We start from the raw sequence: 13,888 nt of genomic DNA, 5'->3' as shown, positions 1-13,888 counted from the left end.
TCTGCTTTTTCTTTAGGGGAGAAAACCCCAAGCGATGCCCCCAGTGAGGAGGGAGGAGTGCTCTGCTGTCTGGGCACAACACGCACCCACATCAACACTGCAAACACTCCTGTTGGTGTTCCCCAGTGCAAAGCCTCTCCACGCAGCTTCCCTGCATCTCTCCATTTTGGGAGGCTTGAGGTTTGCTGCAGGAAGAGGAGCTGCTGCTTCAAGTGATAACGAAGAAGCACGTCTGTTTGAAGGGAGCGTGCTGGCACACGCTGAAGGTAACAAAAGTGTCACTGCAGGAAATGAAACCCAACCTGCACGAAATCATAAATAGATTAATTGAAAGAACTAGGAGAGAGCTCCATCTGCAAATACTGCCAGAGCTGTCAGCAGTGCTCCCGTCCGTGCCCTAAATATGAACACAGGAGAAGTCAGACCCAGCTGCTTCTGAACCCCCACGCACTGCAGCATGCTGCATACTGATGTGCAGTCATGCTCAAGCAGCAGTCCGCCAGCTGCAGAACTGCCTTCATTTTGCTTTGTTTGCTTACACACGAGATCTGATATTCTCTTCTATTTGCACACCGTGTGAAGCTTTGCACAGGCAGTCCAAGTCAGGTAGAGGCAAGGAAATAAATGCAACAACTTTTAGGAAAAGACTTTTAGAAGTGCAGGCAGCTTCCTCTAGATGGAGGGACCACAGCATCAGCGCCTTCCTAAGGCTGGGACTTGGTGTGATTTAGGGGCCTGGGTCTCCTGTATGTCAGGCTTAAAGCAGTGCAATTCATTTACCTTCCTCAGACATGCTTTAATTTGCTATCATGGTAGGGACAGATGTGCACCCATAGCATTTTCAAAGAGGCTCAGCCTACTGTTCATGGCTTTCTTAATATATAGTAGAAACAAATACACTGCTCCTATAGTCCATAGGCTCCCTGTAAGCTCTCCCTTCTACCCACAAGAGTTATCAGATTCTTCAGAACGTCTGTTATAATGCAAGGCAACTTTTTAGTGTTGCTCTAAACAACAGAACAGTGGGAGGAATGTTACCTCCATATTTTCCAGGTAATAGGTTTCTCTGTAATTTAGTTTTCCATTCTGCACTATGTTTCTCTGTACATCTTTATAGCATAAACAACACAGCTCTCTACAGACGTATATCTCAGTGTATGATTCAGTTCTCCCAGCTTCCTGCTCCGTCCCCTCCCTTTAGCACTGAGTTTCCGCCATTCCATCAGGAGCTCAAAGCAGCAGGGCTCCAACCTGGGAACAGGCAAACGGGGCTCCTACAGCACAGCTGTGTGCAGAGAGGTAAAGCCCTTTGTAAAATGATGGCTAAAGCAACGCCAGATGTTCATAGCAGGGCAGCACCAAGTTATTCAAATACACAGGCAACTTAGGAATCTCATCCTTGCCACCTGAAGTCCATTCTGTATAAGGGCAGATGCTAAGACTTCTCTCTCTTGCCTTCCTTCTCCCTCAACATAAAGCTGAGAGGTATATGGCCACTGCTGGGGAGTGCACATCAGCTTACAACACTTATTTCTAAGTGACTGTTGCCTTCATCTGGTCAGGAGGACAATACAACCTGCCTTTTTGCTGTCAGGTGAAGCCTGCAGATCCACATGCACACCAAGAGTTTCGATTCTGAAGCAATCTGTGAGCACAGCGCCTGCTCTGCACAACAGCTTCAAAGCTGACTGGTCTGGAACCCAGGGCTTGGTCTGAATAACTGCATGGGGTGAGGTTTGAGATGGACTTCACAGCTCAAAGCCACCAAGTCCAACCAAATCTCAGCCAAAACTCTACTTTAAATCGTCTGTTGGGCTGACTGATAACCAAAGCATGGCTGATTACAGATCTCACCTACCAGTTTGTCACGCTGCACATAAAGGCATTTGGCTTTTAGGGTTCCTCCTAAACACTGGCTGGGTAGCAACGTCCCAAAGCAAACAAAGGATGAGAGACACTGATAAGCTTGGAAAGGCAATGGAGCAGCAGCTGGGTGCCCCCAAACCTCCCCAGCAGTGCTGAGAGCAGCGTGAGCCAACACCGTGCTGCTGCACTGCTCCTGCATGGGAATCAATGGGCACCAGGACATGATAATAGTGAGGGAAGCCCAGCAGCATGAAGGTGCCCACATGGCTGCAGCCCTGGGATCAGCACCAAGAGAGCAGAGTACAGCTGTGGCTGTTCTCATTGGGGTCTGGAGTGTATGGTAACTCCTGAAGCAACTAAAGCAGGCTGAACAAGAACAAAACAGTACAAATATCTCTTTCTTAAAGAAGAAAGAGATTTCCATGCTTTCACGGAAACGTTCCCTGCCGCAAAGACAGAATGAAACCCTCCACCATCCTTTTTCTGCTTATACTTTGTTTCGTTTCTTAAGGCTAAAAGAGCAGCGCAAGAACAAAACAGCAAAACCAGACCAAAGGGTTTGAAAACCTTCACGTTGTGCTCTGCTGTATCACCCTGTGACGGCTGGAGCACACAGCAGCCCTGTTCCCCAGGCAGTCACTGCTGCCAGACTCCAAGGAAAGATGCACAGGACTGCCAAGGGTACATCCCACAGTTAAATCAATGCCTCTAAAGGAAGAAAAAAGCCAGATGGGTTAATGTGGAAGAGCCAGATATTTAACTAAGCTGCAGAACCAGGTGCGTAACCCAAAGCCAACTCCCATTGCCAAAGGGGGAATGGGAAGAGAACAGAGGCAGTGTTTTCTTTTAAATTTGGAAGTGAAAGGGAGAATGTAAACTTGCGTGGAGCCTGGGGATGGGGTGAGGACGACAGGAGGGACTGGTGCAATCAGTTTTCTTTCCTCTGCAAATTGCAAATAAGCTCTTACGGTTGAGAATCTTTAAAATAAAAGTTAGTGGAACTGACATGTGCTGTTTGACCTCTGCAAGGATACCGTGTTAAATAAGGAGCACAGCTGAAGTCACGGTGCTACCGGGTCCGTGCAGCCTCAGAGGGGCTACAGCTGACCTGTGCCACTGCAGAGATGCCCACCTGTCAGCACAGAGCAGGGGTTGTGTGAAGAGGGAAACGCTGCACGTTCACCTTTCTGCTGCAGTGCTAATGAGAACATGCAGCTGTGAAGGGCTGGCAGCAGAAATGCCAGCAAAGCCGACTTTAAGAAATAACAGTAACTGATAACTCCAGTGCTAAAGCCAGAACTGAGCAGGGAAAACGACTCCCTGCAATCAAAGGGCTGCACTCAGGAAAGGTTACAGGACTGCATCCCTCCGTGCAAGTGGGAGAGTGAGAGCTGCAGAGAGGAAGGGTGCAGGGAGGCCGGTTTCACTGCACACCACCACAGAAATGATGTGAAATAAAAGCGCAACAGTGATACCCTGGGGTTCATTTCTGTGATAGGAAATATCGGGACTGCAAAGTCTGATGGCTGTATTCAAAGTCTGATGGCTGTATTTATTCCTCACTCCTAGGCAGGCAGTTGCTTTACAAAGCGCTTTTTCCACCAATCATAAATAAACTTTGGAGGCAAAGGAAGAAAAACATCAAATTATTCTCTATCCGCTTGCAGACTGAATTTACAGTGAGCAATTCCAAGCGAGGCGGCCCTGAGATTTCCTCTGCTGTGTTTCATGTCTCAAACCTGCAGACCGAGTGAATAATCCCATTCCATTCAGTGGACAAATTTAGAGGTCAAAGCTGACAAGCCTTCAGACCACCCAGCAGGGAAGCCAAGCAGCGGAACGCGCCCATCACACACAGCAGGGAAGAGCCTCCATCCCCTGACACCCTTCCATCAGCAGGGCCTGGGAGCTGGCAGCAGCTTTATGATGTGCCGACAGCTTTTCCACCTAACGGGCACGTGTTGAAAGCTTAAGGCAACTAATGCTCGAAGTGAGTGGGCATAATGGAACAGCATGATGTTCTTAGCCAGCCATCCACCCTGCAGCCAGCCCCACCGTGTCCGTCCTCAACTGAAAGAGCTGTAAATAGTGAAGCTATTTCTTGTTTTACAGTAGCAAATAAAGAGGTGATTTAGATCTAGCAGAACTACTGCCCTACCTTCAAACCCCGCAGCAGCACAAAACTGAAGAGTTTGGCCACCTGTTCACATAGCACTAAAATAAAAGCAAGCAATAGGTACAATAAACATGATTATAACCCCAATAGTGATAACCTGCAGTGCATATTTCACATGTGGAAAGCCTCGACTTCCTTTTCTCTAGGATTACTCTAACAGATGCATCTATAGGCTGATATTTTCAACTCTCTATTTTAAATGCGTGGCAAAAAAAAAAAAAAATCCAAACTTTTTACTTGGGACTGTGGGAGGTCACGATGCACACTGCTGCTAAGTGCAACTCAGCACAATCAGAGCGTAACACGCCAACCTCATGATCTGTGTCATAACCAAAGCAGCTCCACTTTGGATCTCCAGCTCATGAGAGCAAACGAGGAGGATTCATTTGCACTCCTTATTTGGGAAACAGCATGGAGGAGCAGCATTGTTAGCACTACAAAAAGACATTACAAGGTGCGTATAAATTAGGGACTCAGGGGATTTGCATAACGCACGAGGGAACTTGAGTCATTTCACACCAATTTCCTTTAGCGCTGGGATTGAGATGAATGCATGGAAGCACTTCCAATGGCACATGCAGGGATGACAAAGTTCCTACAGCCAAACCTTCCCAATACACCCAGCTCAGAGCTGTGACCAACAGCTCGCAGGGAGCGCATCACAACCCACCCTGGTGCTGCGCTGCACACTCCAGAGCCAGCACTCAAAACAGCTTTTCCATTTCCTTTGCAAGCTGAGCCACAGCACAACCAAACTCTCCCCATGCTGAAAGCCAAACCAAGAATTAGGCGATTCAACCTAACAATAATACAAACGCTTCTCTCGGGCCCCTTGTAGCATGCTTTGAGCAAGCGCTGCTCGGACAGCCTCTCCGAAGCCCCACGAGCCGCGCATCCCCTCCCTACAGGCGCATCCCTGCGCACAGCCATGCGGGCGGAGGAGGAGCGCAGGGGCCGCGCAGCGCAGCGCGGGGCGGAGCGCTGCGCCGTGTCCTCTCCATTGGCTGCGCCCTCGGGAGCGCGGAGCCGCCTGAGCAGGCGCGCAAATAAAGACTGCACCTGGGGCCACCACCTTAAAGTGGGCAGAACTTGCCTCTCCTGCTCCAGAACTTTTTAAAACTTTTTTTTTTTTCTCCTCTTCCTCCCCTTGCTTTTTTTTTTTTTTTTTTTTTTGGTGGGTGATGCGCACCTCCGCAGAGGGCTCTGCTCCATTCCCTGCTCTCCTCCTCCCATATAACACCCCTTTCCTTCTCCTTTGCTGGTGGGGCACGACGACCAAGCGTGCTGTGCAACCCCACTGCGGGAACGCTGCTGCTGTTCCACTTGCTCTGGAATTCTGGTCAACGGAAAGAAGAAGAAGAAGAAGAGAACACAGGCCTTGAACTACTTACTTACCAACTGGGTTCAGTTCCCATCTCCATAACCCCCCCTCCCCTTTTTTTTTTTTTTTGGCTTAAAGTTAAGTAAAACAGTTGCAAGCCAGGAGTTGTACCTAATTAACAGAGGTGAGTGCACAGCTCATGGACTGAGAACTTGTGGGCTCTGGGGGAGGGGATGTGGCTGGGAGGCATTGCATGCAGGTGGGTTCACAGGAGGCTGCAGAGCTGCGCTAAGTTGCATCAGCACTGTCCTGTTTGATGGGATGCTGCAGCCCTTTGTGCTTTGGAAAGCAAGGCCAGGAGACAGGTTTGAAAAGGGAAGACTGCAAACGTTGCTTGTTGTTAAGTAATGGCTAAGTCTTTCAAAGCATCAGTTGGTAATGCATGGAGGGATCCCTTAAAAAACACTTCCTGGACTGGTGAGAATAAGAGCACTGTAGTTCAGCTAAAAGCCATGGGGTTGCTCTGGTTTTACACCAGTGCAATGAATACCAGGCTTGAGCTGCCATACATAAAGGTTTAGCTATAAAGAACATTTAATCAAATACAAGGTCAATGTTTGCAAAGTTCTCTTTAGTCCTGAAGTCATGTCCTGCTCTGGGGGGTTACGGATGCTGAAGATCCAGGCTGGCTACACCCAGCCCTGTGGTCAAAGCAGGCAGTGCATGATGCTTGCCTGTCTCTCCTGCTGAGCACATCTCCTTTCCTCTGCCTGTTGTGCACTGGCAGAAGAGCCTGAAGGCCTTCTCAGTCCCTTAACAGTGAGCTTTGTAAGAGACTTCAGCTACTGCTGTAGAAACAGGTTCCTCTCCAAGAGCTGACCACAAATTTAACTTGCAAAACTGGCTCGAAATTAAGAGAATAAAGCTCTTTTGCCTTTAAAAACACAAACAATTTCAAAGAAAGGCTTTGGGAAAGCATGGAGGAACTCAACCTTGCAGCACATTACAAGCTGCAGAGCCAGCTCTGGAGATGAGGCAGAAAAATGGAAAGCCATGAATGAGCAGAATATGCTCTGAGCCCATTTCCTAGGAAAGGCCCATAGAGAAGTCACTGCCAGACCTAACAGTTCCATCAGATACAGGCTGCAGATGTGTGTTACTTTGGGAACTCGTGCTGAGTTCCAGGCCTTGCATTCAAGAAATATTTTCATTCGTGCTTGATTTTGAATGCAAGTTCGTTGTAATGAAATCAGTTGTTTTATACTTTTCTGGACAGAGTACCTTTTTCAGGCACTTTTGAGAAAATTTCAAAGGCTTGTAATCACTGGACCTAATGCAGAGTGCTTTTAATATAGCACAAGTGCTAGGAGCTTTGGTCAGAGCATCCAACTTTATCTCTTCGTTTCCCTACGGACAAGGATATAGAAACACTGGCTCACATTAAAGTTCAGAGAAGTCCAGTACAATTGTACCTGACCTTTAGCTAAAGGTCTGCCACGCTGGGGGAAGCAGTGGATCTGTGCTGCAGCTCAGGTGGATGCACAAAGACTGCAGCCCAACTCCCAGGTCTTCTCCCCAGCGAGGAGCAAAGACCCAGTGGCACCTCATTAGAAGGCAGAACAAAACCCATATTGTTAACCTTTAATGCACTTCAGGTTGTTTTTTCAAGATGGAGGGGTGGTTTAGCTTTTGGGTGCAGGTCTCTAGAGCTTGTATTTCAAGTTATTACCATTGTTTTTATGTAAGATTTTGTTGATACGTGCTTTTACTTGATAGCCTGAGCTGCTCCTGAAGCAAGCCAAGCCAGCCTTGCAGCTCTTTTTTCCTCCATTGGCAGTTCCAGGCATGGAGTGGTTAATAGCTGGAAGCTGTGCATTAAGTGTTCAGGCACTAAAGCCTGTTGCAACTTGCCTAATAAAAGGCATTTCAACCAGGATTGCAGGGAGGAATTTCAGTTGATGAGCTCCTGCCCGGGCTGCTGGTTCTCAGGACTTACCAAGAGCTCTCAGCATGTCCTGACAAAGCAAAGGGAGGGGCATCAATGCAGCAGCAGTCAGGTTTAGATTTGAAAGGAAAAGCGAGGAACACCCAAAGCTATTTGCTTTAAGCCCTCCATCAGCATCTCCATAGCATGCTTCTGTTTTCTCTCCTGTAAGCACAGCCAAGCATTGCTGTTCACCTCCAAAGCTTCGCCTCCTAACCTGCAGAGTTCAAGCAGTTTCAATCTGACATTCCAAGTTGTCCGAGCACCAGGGAGCAGCCAAAGCCTGCTGCTGGTCAGAGCAGGACTCGGCATTCCAGTACTCCCAGTTTACCCAGGCACCAAGGATGTGGAAACTGGGACTTGGATCCCTTACTTGGCTTCCAGGCCCTGAGAAGCAAAGCCACTCACAATTGTATCTGGTTTCCAACGTTTGCCACTCCTTGCAGAGATGCATTCAGGTTTCATTTCATTTAGGAGATTTGAGGATTTCAGGGTGGACTTTTAGCGTTTCCAGTTCTTTAGATGAGAAGCAACATTTGAGTCCAAAGCATATCCACTGCATCCAACCTTTGGTATTAATCTTTGTTCTGTTTGCACCTGCATGGTAGTAAAACGTGATGTCTGTACTGTAAAATGTCTGTTTATGATCACATCCCTTCCCCAGAATACTAGGAGAGAGGAAGGATCAGCGTTTAACAGTTCTCCCTTTCCTTTGCCTCACAGATGAGAAGCTCCTTGGAAGAGGATAGAAATCTAGAAGGTTTGGACAGCTCAGGGTCTCACATCTCCCCTACAATGTAATTAACTCAATTTGGCCACATTGAGGTGCACATGAGCAGCACTAAGCTGGCAGTGCTGTGTTGGGACACGCTGTGTTTTCCTGCTCTATGGGAAGCCTCTGGCATCAGACTTCAGTTATGCACCATGTTGGGCTGCACACAATATTCCTTCTGCCCTGCCTAGGCTGAAAGCAAGCAGTAGCTTCACGTATTCTCATTCTTGCAAATAAGACCAAGACAGTTCTTCACTGTGCCTATCTGCATTCTTTTGGTTTTGTAGATTCAGATTCCCTGGTTGCTATAGTATAGGCTCAAATAAAAATGAATGAAAACAGAAGGGGGGGGAGGGGGGAAATGTATTGGTGAACAGAAGTTTCAGCCTAGAGGATTCCCATCAGCACTGATTGTAGAGTTTCACACCTCCTGTATGTGACTTGAGCACCACAGATGTACAGCTGCACATCCCTAAAATGCACTGTGAGACACACTGAGCACGCCTGCATTTTCCAGCAGAAATAAGGACAATCCATGGGTTCTGTTGTCCTTCATTCCACCGGAGTCTGTCTCGTACCCAACCAGATTTCAGTGGAGTGAAGCACAAGAGACATGGAGATGAATCAGCAATGAGAGGAACTGCTTCCCAATGGCAGAGAAAGGAAACGGCACGGACACTGATGCACCAGGCATCCAAACAGAGGCCAAGCATGCTGGCAAGCACAGGAACGGCACACCAAGCACTTTAATAAGTTGAATATTCCTTCAGAACCTCCAGTAAGAGCCCGTTTTGAAAACCTATGTACTTTCTGCATCATATGTAGAGATAAAAAGAAGCCTACAAAGACCACAAGCTGGTTTCCTGGAGGCTTAAATACCTTCTTAGCAGGATATTAAACGCTAACGTGGATAAATAAGATGTGTAACCATTGCTTTCAGTCATCTTCCCTCTAGGATTGTGGGGCCAAGTGCAGGAACCAGAATGGAACTGTCTCAGGGCACAAACAGAGTGCATTTCCTTAGGGATCCTTCTCTAAGCATCCACCCTTGCTTCCCTCCAGCATCCCTGCTGCTGTATCTTCAGAGCATGGCAAAATGCCATTACAACTGTAGGCCCATTTATTTTGTAATAAAACACATGTAAATAAGATTCAAGTCAAGGGAGAATTGAGATTCTTCAGGTTGAGCACAAGACTGTTCTCTTAAGGTGTCAGCGTTCATTCCTCAGAGTTTAACGCACTTAAACATATCTGATGCACAGAAATGTCACATCTAACACCGATCATCTGCCAGTTGTAATTGCCTTTCCGAGGTCCTCATAGCCCCGGGTTTAGTGGCCCAAAAAATCAGATCCAGCAAATTTAAAGCAAAATACTTCTGCCACCACGAAGCGTTGTTTGCTTTGATAGGCAGTGCTGTATCTCAAGGAGTGACGGCCCTTATTCCTCCTCAGCTGCTGGCCCCATCCATTCCTCCCCCTTGGAAGCCAACAGAGGGACACTGCGTTCTCCCAGTCAGCCATCAAAGCTCCCAATGCTTCTAACATTGATTTCCAGGCTCATTCTTAAGCATAACACACACTGTGTCTCAGATCACCAAAAGTGATCCTCCTGCCTCGTACCAATTATTGAAGATGACTCAACTCCGGATCCCTGTAACAACAGGATCTGCAGCACATTTTCAGACCAGGATCAAGACCACCACTTACTACTGCAATTCCTAATGCACTCTTATCCACGTAGCATTCATTCTCCAGAGTTATCTTCAAATATATTACCAGAAATAGATATTTTTCATATTTTTGCCTGAAATATTTTTCTTCAGGGTGTCTGAGATCAGAGACCTTAACAAACCTTTCCTAACTCTGGTTGTAGCCATCGGGTGGCTTTAATGGCAACAGCAACAGATTCCTCCCCACACCTGCACTCCCCATCTTTCTATTAAAGCCATTTAAGTGTAAACATATTAATACTGCGTGCCAAACGTAAGGACATCAGAAATGCACAAGTCTGCTTATTTTTGCTGCAGCAGGGTCAGGGAGCAGCACCCAGCACTGGGACATCCCATGCTCTGTTTGCACCTCTCAACCCCTCTTTGATGCCTTCAGCTTCCCAGGTGCGATGGGCCTTTGTAGGGCACTGGGAGCTCTACAAGGACAGGAATGCAGCTGGGTATTAGTGATACACTGAGGTATTTTTACAGCACTGACAGTAATATAGCACCTAGCAGTTGATCGTTCTTCCAGCTGATGAAGGACACTTTAGCTGACAGCTTTCCATGCATTAAAGCAATGAATAGAGAAGACAGCAGACAAACTGCACATTGCTATGGACAAACCTCTGTCAGTACAGCATGCACTTAGCACAACTCCTTTAAGAGGTGACAGGTGCTATGTAAATGCGAGCTTGTTATCAGAGACCACAGCTCATTGCTCAAGTTGATGTAGAACCACAGGCAAGAAAACCCCTCAAGTTCCTCTTCTGAGTAGCTAAAAAGAAATTCAAGCGTGGTTCGGGCCGTGAGTGGAACAGTTGGGGAAAATACATCAAAGAACCACAGCAGAGCAGGCAGTGCTTCCCCTCCAGCTTCACTTAGGGGTAGGACATGTCACGGGTCAGCCACAGATGAAGCAAGAACATAAAAGACCCTCCCTGTCAAAAGCTGGCATGAACTGAAAGCTGCTCGGGATGCCATGAAGCCAAGAGAGCTTATCTTGTCAAAATTCCTGTCCTTTTTTGTTTCTTTCCAGATGGGCAACAATGCAACTGAGCTGAGCTGGATACCCAAGGAGACAGACAGCGAGGGTATGCTAAGTTGCCAACCCATTTACTAGTTATTTTAGTGATGAATCTGAACTCCCTCCCTAAAATTAGTTCCATCCAGCAGAGCTGAGCCTCGGATACCCTCTGCTGTCTGCACTACTGACCTCACAGCCCTTTTACACCCCCTCCCATAGGCACTGCCTCGTGTCTGCTGTCAGCTTCGCAGCGCACTGAAGCGGAGGGGAGGTTTGGATAAGAGGCCCTTTGGAAACCCTTTCCAAATGTAGATTTGATTGACTGACTGATTGAACTTAATTGCAGACGTTCTCTTAATTGTACACTTAATTACTGACACTGTGTCAAAAGATTTCTGATGCAGCACCTGGAGGACAACCTTACAAGTGCCAGTCAACACCAGCTGCACCAGGCACCAGGGAGGTGCCACGTCGCCTACAGCTTGGAATGGGAAAAAAAAAAATCATAATATTTTAATAATATACAATTAGGTTTCACCCACCCTCGAGCACACGCGTGCACACACACATAATCACAAGTCTCTTTGCAGGGAGGGCATCTAATGCATCAGGAAGAGAAAAGGAACAAAGAGGGATAATGATAGGGCCATGCAGCAGTCCCACCCTTCTGTGGGCTCCCCTAATATCCATGGCTCTGGGAGCTGCAGGGGGAGTGTGTTATGCCATGGGTTTTGGCAGGAGCAATACAGCTGCTGGCCACTCGAAGAGGAGCTCCAGATTTTGCACGTTAAACCACCAGAAATAAACCCTCCATGATATTTATTCTAAGGTTAAAACGCTAAATATTCTCAGCAGTGCTTTTGGGTTACTGCAGGTCTTCCTGAAAACAGCAAGGCATGGAACAAACCAAATAACAGCACTGTTGCTGTTTTATTACAAATTTACTGCAGAACTGCCTGCTTATTGGAGAGATCTCATACATACAGGCAGCCCAGACATGAGGGCATTGCTAAAAGAGCACCGCACCAGAGCTGCACAGACAGCTAACAGAAAGGAAAGGAGTTGTTTGATACCCACAGAAATGCAATTTGCTCATAACACCTGGAGCCTCGTTAATTTACCTGTGACATGTTGCTACACTTAATTGCCTTTGACAATTAGCAACATTTCAACACCTCCTTTAATGGCCCAATTATGAGAACACTTGTCTTCCATGCGGTAGATAGGAGAAAATAGATGGGTGAACTTCAGCAGCAAAACCCCTCTGTGTGTGTTTTGTTAAAGAGCTTAAAAACAAACCCCAAGGAGAACACTGGTTTCCCTGCTCACTGCAGGCAGACACAGTGCTTCTGGCTGTGCCTGTCCCGCTGAGAGCAGCTCCAAGGACCCCCCGTACAATTAATTACAGGGAAGAAAGTGCTCAGTGCTGTTCGATTTTTTCCACACTTGATGCTTTATCGATTACTTCCATATGCTAAACAAAGGGCTTTCTAGGTAGAATGCAACCTGTTTCCATGCAGAGGCAGCACAATGGGCATAAGGATAAGAAAGCACCACTTCTACCCCACTACACGAGCTCCTGGCTATCTAACAGATGTGGAGCCTAACGCTTTGCAGAACTGTTCTGTTGCAATGTGGTTGTGACACCGGCTGCAGCCTGGTGACTTTCCTCTCAGAAACAAGCAAGTAACTCCATATGCTGCTTTAGGGCAGGCACCTGCACCAAACAGGACACCCTGCTCAGGGTACTTCCAAGTCAAAGCATCATTTAGTCTGGGATGAAAAGTCACGTGCTGCTCAGCCTCTCCCAAAGCGATGTACATTCAAAAACATCCCTGCTGGTACAGATGTCACAGATCTCAGATGTAAGAGGAGAGCATGAGAGACACAGTCAGGTCCAGGCACAGAGTGCTGTGCCCACCCCCAGGACCCCACACCCACAGCAGTGCTGTGGACGAGCACCAGGTATGGCTCATGTATTCAGACCTGCAACACACGCTGGGATTTCTGCTTCCCCCTTCCTCTCTCCTAATGCTCTTTCAAGCTCTGCTCCAATCCCTCTCCCCTTAGACTGAGGAGTCCTCCAACTCCTGCAAGTCAGCTGTTTTTCCTTTCACATCTCTGCAGCCACAAAGCTCAGAAACTGCCTTCTCCAAAGCAGCCAGGAGGAGCCCCCGTGCTGAATAAGGAGGAGTTGATGAATAAAACAATGTTTTATTAAATTACTGTTACATTTTGATTGAACAGCATTTGGGCTACACGGGAGCAGACATTCCTGAAAGTAATTGGTTTTCCACATCTGCTTTCCTTACTAATTGGACTAATTACTTCAGTGTAGGATCATGTTCACTACTCTCCAGAAAGCAAGAAGCCTTGATTTACAGTGAGAAGAGCAGCAATTAGAGGGAATTAATTCATACAGCAACATCTAAATAAATCATATTATGAGAAGACAGCGATGTAATTATTGTGACTGGTGGCTCCCTCGTGCAGAAGCATCGTCCTTAAGCCTAAATCAAGCTATTCCATTCTCCAAGGAACCCAACCACAGCTTCTCCAGCTTCTCAGAGGATGTACTACCACATTTATTTTTAAGACCTAATTGAAGCGCACTGCCAGAAACAATAGGGTCTGACACTCCTCGGGCAGGTGAGAAAAGCAATCAAGTCTTTCACAGCTCTGTCTGCTGGATCGTGTGCATTCGGCCACCATGGATAACATATGCCAGCAGCAGCTTCAGATCAAAGGTGCAAGAACTCCATGGGGGTAGCATCCTCCATCACAACACAGGCTTTTCTTGCTCTCCAAGCCCAGCCCATCTGACCCATTAGGCCAATTAAAAGGTGTCAAGAGCTGTAAGGTTTCAGAAGATGATCCAGCTCTGTACATTGGTGATTTACCTTCCTCCTCGTGTGTTAGCAACCTGGTCCTACCTCACTGACTGGGAGACACCTTCCCTTGGCAGGCTGTGAAAGCCATTCTACTGAGGCTGTACATTAACTAGTTTTGTTCTTAGCATCATTCTCAGCGA

The 13,888-nt window shown here is 47.2% G+C and overlaps 1 protein-coding gene across 3 annotated transcripts in view; it reads right to left on the bottom strand.

Moving 5' to 3' along the window:
• LOC149915041 (uncharacterized) overlaps positions 1-13,888 on the bottom strand; it is a 102,763-nt gene that overhangs the window by 68,489 nt on the left and 20,386 nt on the right. Inside the window, exon 5 of one of the 3 annotated variants that reach the window (XR_016459823.1) lies at positions 5,457-7,944. The exons of the other annotated variants lie outside the window; for them this stretch is intronic. The gene's annotated coding sequence lies outside the window, so the exon portion shown is untranslated. Of the gene's footprint in view, positions 1-5,456; positions 7,945-13,888 lie in introns of those variants that run through there. 3 annotated transcript variants of the gene reach the window in all.

Source organism: Phasianus colchicus, chromosome 25, assembly GCF_987193195.1.
Source record: "Phasianus colchicus chromosome 25, bPhaCol1.hap1.1, whole genome shotgun sequence".
NCBI lineage: Eukaryota > Metazoa > Chordata > Aves > Galliformes > Phasianidae > Phasianus > Phasianus colchicus.
This window is presented reverse-complemented; position numbering and strand designations above follow the sequence as displayed.